Source organism: Ochotona curzoniae, unplaced genomic scaffold, assembly GCF_017591425.1.
Source record: "Ochotona curzoniae isolate NIBS_2020 unplaced genomic scaffold, NIBS_Ocur_1.0 contig_291, whole genome shotgun sequence".
Classification (NCBI taxonomy): Eukaryota; Metazoa; Chordata; class Mammalia; order Lagomorpha; family Ochotonidae; genus Ochotona; species Ochotona curzoniae.
In genome coordinates, this window is record NW_024465649.1 from 4,622,162 (window position 1) to 4,634,813 (window position 12,652).

Genomic DNA, 12,652 nt, shown 5'->3' on the forward strand with positions numbered 1-12,652 from the left:
TGACACGCCAAAATTCTTACTTAGTCTACACATATCAGAGCGTCAGTCAAGAAAAGCATCAAAGAACGTTCTTTACACATCAAACATTTCTTTCCTTTTTAAAATGTCTATTATTTATTTACAAGAGGGCAAAAAGAGAGGGAAAATCTTCCACCTATTGCTTTATTACCCAAATGCCCAGGACCACCAGGAGCCTGGAGCTCCATCCAGCTCTCTCAGCAGGCAGCGGAACCCAAGCGCTCAGGCCATCTTCTGCTGCCTCCAAGACAGATTCACCGCAAGTGGAACCAGCAGCAAGAAAGCCAGGACTAGAACCAGGTCATCTGATAAGGGCACACGCATCCCAGGCAGCAGCTCAACCCACTGTGCCACAAAGCCACCCCACAAATTACTTTCTAGAAGTTATTTATGGTATATATCTTACAACTTTAAAAAACCTAAAAAGTCATTTTAAATGAGGCACTTTTTAAGATTTATTTATTTATTTGAAAGTCAGAGCTAACAGATAAAGAGGAAGAGATACCTTCCATCTTGTGGTTCACTTTTGAAACAGATGGCCCCCAGCACAAAGGCTGGGCCAGACAGCGGCCAGGAGTCAGAAGCTGCATCCAGGTCTCCTATCTGGGTGGCTGACAGGGGTCTAAGCATTCAGGTCATCTTCCACCGCTATCCCAGACCACCAGCAAGGAGCTGGACCAGAAACAGAGTAGCAGAAACACAAACCTGGCACTGTGGGATGGGACCCTTCCCCTGCCATGCCACCACCCCAGCACTCTGAAGGAGCTATTCTCTACAATTCTCTACAATGCGTATCACACCAGATCTGACCACCGTCCTCAGTGCTGTTGTTCATAGTTTAGATGAGATTTTGACAATCTATTTTTAATTCAAAGCTACAGCATTAAAGAAAACTCTACCTTATTCTATCATGCAAAAAAAACCAGATAAATCTAGTAGGTGGGATGGATTGCCAAACTATAAGACTAAGGACATGAAAGAGTGAGTGTAAACTAGTTTTTCTGTAAAGCAGACTTACAGCATTTAATAAGAAAATTACTGAAACACAGGTACTATTTTCAAAGTCACTTTCCTTTTTTTATTCTTTTTTGTTTCAAAGATTTATTTATCTTTATTGCAAAGTCAGATATACAGAGAGGAAGATTTTCTAACCATTGATTCACTCCCCAAGCAGCTGCACCAGCCGGAGCTGAGTCAATCCAAAGCCAGGAGCCCGGAGCCTCTTCCAGATCTCCCACGCAGATGCAGGATCTCAAGGCTTTGAGCCATCCTTGACTGCTTTCCCAGGCCATAGGCAGAAAACTGGATGGGAAGTGAAGCTGCCAGGATTAGAACCGGCACCCATATGGGAGCCCAACACATTTAAGGCGAGGACTTTAGCCACTAGGCTATCATACCGGGCCCTCTCTTTTTTTTTTTTTTTAAAGATTTATTTATTTTAATTGGAAAGTCAGATCCACAGAGAGAAGGAAAGACAGAGAGAGATCTTCCCAAGTGGCCACAATGGCTGAAGCTAAGCCAATCAAAAGCCAGGAGCCGGGAACCTCTTCCAGATCTCCCACTTCAGACTAGGATCCCAACGCTTTGGGCCGTCCTCCACTGCTTTTCCTGGCCAGAAGCAGGGAGCTGGATGGGAAGTGGTGCAGCCAAAACATGAACCAGCACCCTTATGAGATCCCCGAGCATGCAAGGCGAGGACTTAAGCCTCTAGGATACTGCCCCACCCCAGAGTAACCTTTCCAACCAATGCCATGCATGCAAGGAAGTCTTTTGGTAGAGCTGACTGCATATCATCTCAGAGTGCCAGTTCCAGTCCTGGCTAACTGCATTTTCAGACCAGCTTCCTGCTAATGCACCCAGGAGGCAGCAAATAATGGTCCAAGAACTTGAGTTCCTAACACCCAAGCGGGATACACAGATGGGGGTTCCTGGCTCCTGATTCAAGCCTGGCAGAGTTGGGCTACTGCAACCATTTACAGAGTTAACCAGAGAATGGAAACGCTCCCTCACACACCCTTAAATGCTTCCTCACACTTCCTTTCTTCCTTTCCTTTCTTTGTCTCTGTCTATGTCTCTCTCTCTCTTTCCTTTCTTCCCTCCTTTCCTTCCTTCCTCCCTTTCTCTCCACAGTAGCTGCTCTTATGGAAAAGCAAAGTTATTAAGTGGTAAGTATAAACTGACACACTGTTAGACTGATTCAATACAGCATATCTTAGTCACGCAGCACAAAGCATAAAAACACTGCAGACTTCTGGGATTTGCATCTATGTGTACATCTTCCTAAAATGATATTGTGTAGCAAGCTTAAAGACAGATACCCATTCAGAATTTCTGAAACAGGGGCCAGTGCTGTAGGGCAGAGGGTTAAACTATATAGCCTGCATTCCATCCAGGCAACTATTCGAGTTGTGGTTACTCCCCTTCTGATTCAGGCTTCTGCTAACGCACTTGGGGAAGCAGCAGAAAATGGCCCAAGTCCCTGGGTCCTGCACCCCACATGGGAGACCTGGAAGAAGCTCCTGGCTGAAGCCTGGCTCAGCTCTGGCTATTTTGGACATTTGGAGAGTGAACCAGCAGATGGAAAGTCCCTCTCTATTTCTCCTTTTCTCTCTCTATAACTCTTTCAAATAAATAAATCTTTTTAAATAATTATTTTAATTTTATTATGACATGACACAGTTCCATTGGCAAAAATAATTTATGTGCTTTTAACTAAATCAATAAATCAACTGAACTGTGAGGTCTGCTGTAATTTATTCTAACATTTTCTACTTGCTTGTACCTTCTACAACAAATATCAAACCATTATCAGATTTTGAAGGTCTCTCAACACATTGGGCTATCACTCCAAGTATCTATGTCTTCTCTGCATCTCAGTTCTTTATCTACAGAGAAATCAATTAATGATTCATTTATATCCTCCTCTATTTCCTATACTTTCCCATCTTCTATCTTCATGCATTGAGCTGCTACTCAAAAACCAAGTATACTTACCAAAAACAAAACTGGCAAACACAAACAAAAGAATAATGATGATTTATGTGGATCAACACTTTTAGAGCTAATGGTTATGGAAAAGTAGATGACAATGAGACATAAAGATGGAAAAATTCGCAAAAGGAACAACACAATAAAGCCAGTATATTCGTGTTCAGAAACTACCTTGAAAAGAGGACTAAAAAGGTGAAGCCAAGCCACCAATAAGATAGCTTTGTCCCAAAGCTACATCTTACACACGTTCCTAGGTCTCCTTAGGGTTCTCCAGCTACCCAGACTGACACTGCATCAAAGAACCCCACAGGTAACACAACACGTAGGCGTTCTTCTTACCCTCACACAGGACTTCTCCAAAGGTCCTCACACATGCCGGTGGTACCAACATGGGCACATCACAGGTTCACACGCTGTGCAGTCCCTGTGGGACAAAAAGTCTAAATGACCTCACTGAAGGGAAGACCAGCAAAACAATGTCTTAGGCCTGAAGATCATCTGTAAGAACATAATAGTATGATTTAATAAATAAATGCTAACTTATGTTTTATAATTATATTTGGTTTCCATAGTACCCAATTCATAACTCCCTCCCCAAAGGCAGGTGACAGAATCTACATTTTCTTTTCCCAAATGTGGCTCTTAGAAACACTCATCTTCCACGTCATTTTCTGACCAACCTTGCCCAGTGATAGATCAGACTTCATTTCAGAACAGGTCATGTTCTATAACCCAGAAGAAGAAATGCCACACAAAGGAACCAAGAAGAATGTGAGCAGGTCTATTAGCCAGCATATGTAATAACTATAACTGTTATAAATAACAGTGCATATGTAAACCCAGAAGGACAGGGTTCAGAAAGCTTCCACAGAGCTCAACACATAGAGGTTCCTGGAAGGACCCGTGGATACTCCAAGGCCCCCTCCTTCACACCTCGCCAGCTGGATTCTTTGTAATACCCTTGAACAAACCAGTACAAGTACTTCCGCAAGTTCTGTAAGCAATTCAAGAAAATTAAATGAACCTAATCAGGATTGGAAGACCCCCAAATTAGAGCTGGCTAGACACAAGCTCAGGCAAAACAGCATGGGATCGTGACTGGCCTCTGAGGTCAGGGATCAAGAAGCAGTCCTGGACACTGGCGCTTAGTCTGTGGGATCTACAAGAAGACAGTGTCTGCCTGCATTAAATCAGACAACAGCCACAGGTGTCTGCTGCTACCCACTGTTTATGACTGGCGGGGTAACAACACCCCACACCCCACCCACACACTTATTTTGAGGTCACAGACACACACTGTGTGAATTCTAAGGGTATGAAGACAGAGGAACAGAAAGTTGATTTTTCTAACACAGACTCCCAAAAAGCACAAGGAAACCACAAGCCTTCATATTTTAAAGTATCAAACTTCCCAAGCAATGAAACATGCAGTCTACACGTAAGAAGCTACACATCAGGACAAACCGTCTAATCGACAAAATATAACCAACTCCTACAAGAATTGAAGGATTGCCACAACCTCAGGATTGCAAGGCAATTTACAAAACATGTAGGAACGAGTAAGTTTTAACAGTAATTCTTGACCATTGTCTCACACAGCACATTCCAACAGTCTGTGAAATCCCCTAACCAATGGTGCACAGATGAAGAACAGTGGGGGTGGGGAGAGGAAGCCCACTCCTGTCCCAAGGAATCTGGTCTGCTCTTGGTTCAGATTCACTAATCAATCACTATTAATCTGGTTCAACTAGCCTCCTTACCCACAGTAAAAAGAAGCCAAAAGCATCTATCAATCTTCCACTCAACAATTCTTGAACAGGAGCTCACTAATGGGCGCTGCACTAAGTTGAAAAACTGTTAAGCTTAAACATCTGATAATTTTTCAAATCTATTTTTCTTTGTCTAAAAGGTAGCAGAGGGAAAGAGAGGGAGAGACAGAGAGAGAGCTCTTACACTGCCTGGCTTCACCTCCCAAATATTCATGCCACCCTGGGCTGGTCCAGGCTGAAGCAAAGATCCAGACTCCACGCAGGCCGCCAATATGAGTTGCAGGAGCTCAAGAACTTGAGTCAACACCCATTGCCTCCCAGGGTGCACGTCAGCAGAAAGCTGGGCAGGAGGTAGGCAGGACTGACCCCAGGCACTCTGGAATAGGTTGCAGGCTTTGCAACCACTGCCCTACAATCCCTGCCACCTGACAATGTTCTAAACTGCTTACGCTCCACCAAAATAACTGTTCTAAATTATCCATATTAGCTACATTATACCTGATACTTTTAACAACTATACTTGCTAAAAATATACTTTATGGAGCCAGAACTGTCTCCTTATATTTATTAATTCTAATTGGTTCTTGCTGTGCCTTCTGAAACTATTTGTTCATATTTCCCATTTCCTTTCCCCTACAATATTCTCCACATTATCACCCCCATTTCCTCCAACTAATTAAAAGTCTGTAGGAGGGGTAAAAAGACCTCAGTCAGGGTACTGGTAAAAGATGACAGAACTAGCAACCGACAATAAACATTTGTGTGCCTCTATGCCCAGAGAGGAGACCATGTCTCGGAGCCTGCAGGCTGAAGTCAGGAGTACACCACTTCCAGGGACAGGGAATCCATGTGCAGAAGGCTGTAGGGAATTCAGGAGGACAAAAAGCGATTTTGAAATTTGTAATCAGTAAGATGTAGTATTTTCCAAGTCCCATATCAGCAGTTAGTCTTCCCAGGAAAAATGTCTCTTACTGAATCTAACAAAGTATCTGCGGCTTAAACATAAAGCATCAAAGTAATTATTCTTACACAGCAGCAAAAAAAGACACCAGGAGCCATCACACTCTGTTCCTGCCCTCACAGTCTAATAAGCAAGACGGACAGAACTAACTACACACAAGGGTAAAATGATTATATCTCATCCTACAGATACAAAGTGTGGCAATATTAAGAGAAATACTTTTTTCTCTTTCTAATGAGAATATCCACATACGAATAATATCGCAGGATAAAATACAATCATAACTAATAGCCTCTAAATAAAAGGATAAGAACATACAAACAAAAGAAACCTTTTCTGGAAATAAGTACAAGAAAACATCAAACATTACTTACGAATTAGTTAAGTATCACAAATGAATTAAAGTCAACAACTAAGTCTATTGTTACAGACTGATGCTTGAATTGTGTCATCAGTCAGGCGACAAGCATTGTTTAAAATGCTCACAAACACAATTGTTTTGGCTGACAAATGGAACTACTTAATGTAATTTTTCTTGTCATCCCAAATTTAACATCAATTAGAGAAAAGAGCTACAAATTTATAATCCTTACAGTTAGAATGATAAGTTCTTCAGCTAATATAACAGTTACAGAATTCTGTACAACTATATATTAGAATGCCTTAATTATATTCATAATATTAGTTCTACAGATGACTTTGTGGAATCTTGTTAAAAAGCAGTTTAGTAAACATTTAACTTTGTTTAAAACTGATACCATATTCAGAGAAAAAAATTCACACAGCTTTGAACCCCTACTCACATCATCAGACACCTTCAGCGGGATATATTCCAAAAATGTAAAACAAAGAAATCTTTATTTGGTAGATTTGTTACTGGGGACAGCAGTAATCTATTAATTCCAAAACTACGTAATATGTGTTATAGGATGGATTAACTGAATACATAAGTGAGACAGTCAAGAACCAAAAGTCCCCCTTTGGGAAAAAGGAGTCACAAGTATGAATTGAAGCAGGGTAAACAAAATTCTGTACCACTGAATTTCATTTGAAAGCACCATATTAACTCATTCTCTTCAAAATGTGTGGGTGTGCCCACTTAAAACACCGAGAAACAATGTTACCCCAGTAGCAATTACCCTGTCCATGACCAGATCTTCATTTCTAATTTGCAGCCTCAGGCTGTGGCATAACCACGCCCCTCTCAAGCCCCCATCAAGACCCACGTATGGAGGGGCTCTCTCTCTTGGTGACACACTCCTGGAGCTCTTGCACTCTGACCCTAGGCCTGCCCAGTACCACTTGCTCTCTGGCTTCCTGTGGACAGGTAGCCTCTGAGCATGGCTCACATAGGTCTGGATTTCTCTCCCTCTGCTCATTGCTTGGGACAATCAGTGAAGTTGCAAAAGCTAACATGTTTCACATTTCTAATTTGTGCGCTTTTCAAGAGTTCCAGAAGAGGTAAAGCCTAGTAGCAAAAACATGTGGACAGAGAAGCCAGGAAAAGGCGAATGTTTGCAGCTTTTTAAGTTTGTCCAGGTTGTTCACTGCACGTGTCTTAAGATAATTTATATTGCTGGGGAAGCTGGAACATAAACCATCTGTTTAACAGAAGGGTGTCATGGTACTGACCATTTGTTCTTCTCAGGGCTTCCATTCAGACTAGACTGCTAGGGTGACTTTTCATTTGCTAATTTCTAGTGGGCCCTACCACTGCCAAGCTTAGTTAATAAAGACTCCTTAATACACCCAGAAAAAAAATAAAATGTTCAAATATCACTGTGGACACTTCTATATGCCACAGAAACAGCTTACAGGGACCACCACAGGCCAAATTTACAATAACTTAATTACAAAAAATGAAGATGAGACACTGCAAAAATTTTGATTAGACAATCTCAGGTATGCAGGAGTGAAGGAGTGACACTAATATAAAAGGAGTGAGGAGGAACAATTCTTCTCTGAAGACAGCCCTGGGAAATCACTCTTCAGCAACCAACAATGCAAACACTGACTGAAGTCACTGAACAAAAAAAAAAAAAAAAAGCTGTATTACAGAATATATGCAGGGATCTCAAAATATGTAAAAATAAATAAATCTTTTAAAAAGTATTGCCACAATAAAAACAAAGTATCAAAATGCATATCATGCCCATCCCCCTCACACACACACACATACACACCAAGTCTGGACCTCTCTCAGTGAACTGCCTCACCAGAAAACCCCAGGGCAGCCAATGGCATCTTCTCCCGCATCCCCCTTGTCTAGCTCATCAACCAGTTCCACTTGCTATTCTTCTCTGGAAACCATCTATTTCCACTGATCCATGTCCACCACTACCTTATCCAGAATAGTGCCAGTTCTCATCCTGGCTATCTCACCAATCTCCCAGTTAGCTTCTGCTCATCTCCACCCTCAGCCCCTCTGTCAACAAGGTTTTCCTCTGTATAAACAGCATTGAGTCTCTTTAAACAGACGTATCATCACTGCAGCTTTAGATTTCCTTGGTTATTTGATTTGTACCTGCCTCCCGTGTTACAGGGTAAGTTGTGTGAGTGTAGACGACTCACTGCCACACCAAGTGGCATAGGAGACAACACAGTTAATAAATGTTAAATGATTAAATGACTGTCCAAGATTACAAATTTAATCAGCAGTCCAGAACAAACCTAAAAGACCACCATGCATTATAAGCAATAATAGGTCAACAATTCCAGACCACACAATTTTACAATTTTTAAGTTTGAAATTAACATATTATCTTACAATTGACAACCTTGATCTATTTCATCGCCAGCATTTTTTCTCAGAGTAATTGATAAAATCGGTGCATCTTCGAATTAAGACAGAGTCGTGTTTAATGAGACAGCTGAATCTCCAATCCACTTCACAGGATCAAACAAGATCCACTCCCAGGTAAGCTGGCCTCGTTCCTCGCATGGCCACCACCTCTCCCCAACACTCAGTAACTCACAGCTCTCAAGTCCACTCCTGTCTTCCATTCACAGGATAATCACTCTAGATCTATGTAACATCTTGCTATCTCCTAACAGAGCTCTTGTCAGTTATACATTTAAACAGTATCTTTTCAAATTCAACCAATGCTGTGCACCTTCAATGTGTAAGAAAACAAGATATAAAGCAGTCTACTAACCCGGCCCTCCCTCTAACCTCTCCCCCTCATGGTTCATCTTGTGTGTCTTTCTGAAATCATCTGTCACCTACCTCACACCCTTATCCACCAAGCAAGTCTGCCTGATTTTCTTCCTGAAACCTTATTCCACCACCATAAAACACTAAAGGCCTCTGCACACTGGCCGTATTTCCTGCTTCCTGAAGGCCTTCTGCTAGGGTACAAACCTGCCTTGTCTTTGATGCTTGCTGCTGTTTCCTCCCCCGGCTCAGGGTCTCTGCTATATAACTGCTACCCGGCACGCCTTTGTTGAATGAATGTACAGATTTCAGAGATCAGAACAAGCATTTACAGTAGGACGAGTCAGAAAGAAAAAGATGAAACAACTTGAAGACTCGGGAGTTCCTGCTTGCTTACCAGCTGGATGCAATATTCAGCAGTTTGAGCAGCTGTGATTAACTGAGCTCACGTGTTAAAAGGACCTAGCACCAGACAGCAAGCAGACACTCTACTCAGTAAGTTACTGGTGATTTTGTTAAATACCAGTAAGTATTCAAAAAAATGCCAATCAATGAATAAAATCTCAAGAAAAATAGAAAAAGTTCAAATCACATCTAGCTTCTCATCCTTTTCTCTAAAAAAGATTCCCCTAACTGAATTGATTCTGAAATACTTTATACATAGCGCCAAATCTTAATCACAGCTGAAAACACCTCAGATTAACTAGAAATAAAAGCAACTTAACAGAAGTTATTTCGGGATTTTACTGATTAATAATCTTACTATTAGAATCTCTACAGAGCAGTAATAACAGACGAGACACTGCAAACTCATTGGTGGTACATCGTTCGTTCCCTGAACACAGTACAGAATTCCTGGTTACAAAACTTTACTGGATACAGTCCAATGCGCTTCACCACGGCTGTCAACACTTCATAATCAGCTACCACACAGACACTTGCATCCATTCTACAGAAAAGGAGCATAATTAAACGGTTTTCAAATGCCTGACTAAATTATGCAAGTCTGGATACTGGTCACTTTTTATCTCTTAAGTTTCAAAGTTTTATAGCAGATGTGCTGATAATTCAAAATAACATCAGATTATTGGTTAATAAGAAACTCTGCTTTATTCTTATTTTATTTGATTTTTATTTTCTAACTCAAAAAGTGCAGAAGTTAACTTCCAAAGCCTTCCCAATCCCTGAGGGCTGGGGGAACTTTCACTGACATAACATGTAACAACAAATCACAAGCAAGCAACAATCATTTCTTTGTGTCTCTCAGCTATTAACTGACACAAAATCATCACAAAAATTCAACACAATACTTGTGGTTCAAGCAGAAAAAAAAGGAAGAAAAGAAACCGTATATGCAATTCAACTATAAAAAGCTGTAGGCCCAGGTACCACCTAATGACAGGATATCCGTGAACCCCATAAGGGGGAAAACCACACAAAATCAAAAAGTGAGCGGAAAAAAGTAAGAACCGCAGTCAGGCTGCGGTGACAGGTGAAATCCAGAATTCAGAGTCAGCCTAAGAAAAGGCAGTCCTCTGCACGTCCAACCTTTAAATGTGGTCAGGGCAGGGAGGGCTGCGGGAAGAGTGAATGAAGTCAACGAGGGGCGGCCGCACCTGTGTCACCGCTGGAAGCAGTAACCAAGACTGAAAGGAGGAAGGGGCTACGACGGAGATGATCAAGTCCTTGGGAATCTGATTGCTGCATTTTCCTCTTAAAAAGGCTTTGGGAGGAGACAGAGCTGACAGAAACCACAGCAAAGGGGTCGTGGGGGGTGACCCAGCAACAGGCGACAGACAGCTCAGGGGACCTGAAGGTCGTGCCTGGGACACCTAAGAGCGGCTGCCCTCGGCGGAGGACGGGGCGGCGAGCAGTCCCAAGACACCGCGGCCTGAGCCGACAGCCGAGGGAGTGGGCAGAACCCTCGGATAACCGGGGAGCTGGCCCTCAGCGAAGCCTCCCGCTCCCCAGGGACCCACCACTCCAGCCCAACCTTCGCGCCCCCGTCGGCCTCGGCTCGACGCCTCCCCGTCGTCGCAGGAGGGCCGGAGAAGGGAACCGACGCGCGGGAGCCGCCACCAGCCCGGGAAACGCTGAGCCGCGCGCGGGCACACCGCAGCCCGCACCCGCCACCAGCTGCCTGAGACCTCGGCGCCGCGGCCGCCGTAGCGCGAGCGCCGGCCGGCAGCCACTTCCGGGGCACCGGGGCTGCGGGCAGGCGGCGGGCACGGGCCTCCGCGCGGCGCTGCCCCACCTTCCCCTCCGCCACAAGAAGCCCTCACCCACCCGAGCGGCCAGCGCAGACACCCAACACAGCGTGCGTCGAGCAGCAGGTTTCTCTGATGAACAAGCCGCGTTCGCGCGGCTTCAGAGCTTCTTAAATAGTCGGACTTCAACTACCAGCATGCCGTGCGCAGTCGTGAGCAAGCTTGGGTCCGAGGAACTACAAGATCCAGCAGGCACCGCCTGTCCATGCCTCCCTGTCCCTGACCCGCAGACGCCTCCTGCCCAGCCGCACGTTGGTAGTGAAACACTGAGTGTTTCTGCAGGTATTCCAAGCCTCATTGGCACGGGCCGCAGGCTGCAGAGTGGTAGGAAGACAACAACAGGCTGCTTCTCCACATTCAGGTTTGAATGAAACGGAGCGACAGCCTTTACAGACTTTATGACAGAAAGCGTACCATCGCTCGTAAGGATTCTTAAAGAAAATTATAAATTATTGGCAAGTGTAATCCTTTCTTCATTTTTGCGGGACCCCGGATATTTGTTCGAGCAGACTCTGAGACTTGCTACTGAGGTGCAGTCCATTATAGTAATAGCTAACAGTAAACAGTTCACATTCTGTGTACCGCACTGAGCCACGTGGAAGTGAAGTATTCCAGAAGGAAGAGGTATGAAGGAGTTCAAAAACAAACTTTGGGTTTTCCGTTCTTCAGTGTATGCGGTGATTAAATTATTTTTAGTATTTTTATTCCGGTAGCTAGAACAGTTCCTATTGATGTGGTGGAGGCCAGTTAACTAATCAAGCAAAAAGTATGACGGGGTCATAAATGGAACATTTATTACTATGAGCAACTGAAAATTATGTCTTGTATAACTTGTATAAGTAGCGGCTCTGTATTTTGAAATACGGAAATCGTTATGATTTTATATAAGAGGAGATAGCATGTATTTAACAAACCATCTGCTTGCCTTTTTGTAACTTCCATATAGACTTGAACTACAAGAATGAATATGTATATATTATTCTTGGCATTGTGCATTAGCAGGCCACGAGAAACAGTGTTTGGATTCTTTTTTAAAAAAAAAAAAACCTTGTTTTTTTTTTAAAAGATCTATTTATTTTTATTGCAAAGTCAGATTTACAGAGAGGAGGAGAGACAGAGAAGAAGATCTTCTGTCTGATGATTCACTCCCCAAGTGACCACAATGGCCGGTGCTGTGCCGATCTGAAGCCAGGAGCCAGGAACTTCCTCCAGGTCTCCCACACGGGTGCGGGGTCCCAAGGCTTTGGGTCATCCTCAACTGCTTTCCTAGGCCACAAGCAGGGAGCTGGATGGGAAGTGGAGCTGCCGGGATTAGGACCAGCACCCATATGGGATCCTGGCACGTTCAAGCTGAGGACTTTAGTCACTACGCCACTGCACCGGGACCAGTGTTTGGATGCTTAAGGCTACTCTATGATATTAAAAAAAACATCGCCACGTGTATACTGCACATCTTAATGGGTTGGGCCAAGGCTGTAGAATAACCTCCCGT

At 43.4% G+C, this 12,652-nt stretch overlaps 1 protein-coding gene across 5 annotated transcripts in view; it reads right to left on the minus strand.

Annotated features, from left to right (window-relative positions):
- Positions 1-11,253, minus strand: part of ATG4C (autophagy related 4C cysteine peptidase) — a 77,427-nt gene extending 66,174 nt beyond the window's left edge. For 2 of the 5 annotated variants that reach the window (XM_040978431.1, XM_040978437.1), the window contains exon 1: positions 3,349-3,503. The gene's annotated coding sequence lies outside the window, so the exon portion shown is untranslated. Of the gene's footprint in view, positions 1-3,348; positions 3,504-10,886; positions 11,034-11,179 lie in introns of those variants that run through there. The other 3 variants (XM_040978433.1, XM_040978435.1, XM_040978434.1) reach the window with 3 other exon arrangements.
- Between the last annotated feature and the right edge of the window lie 1,399 nt (positions 11,254-12,652).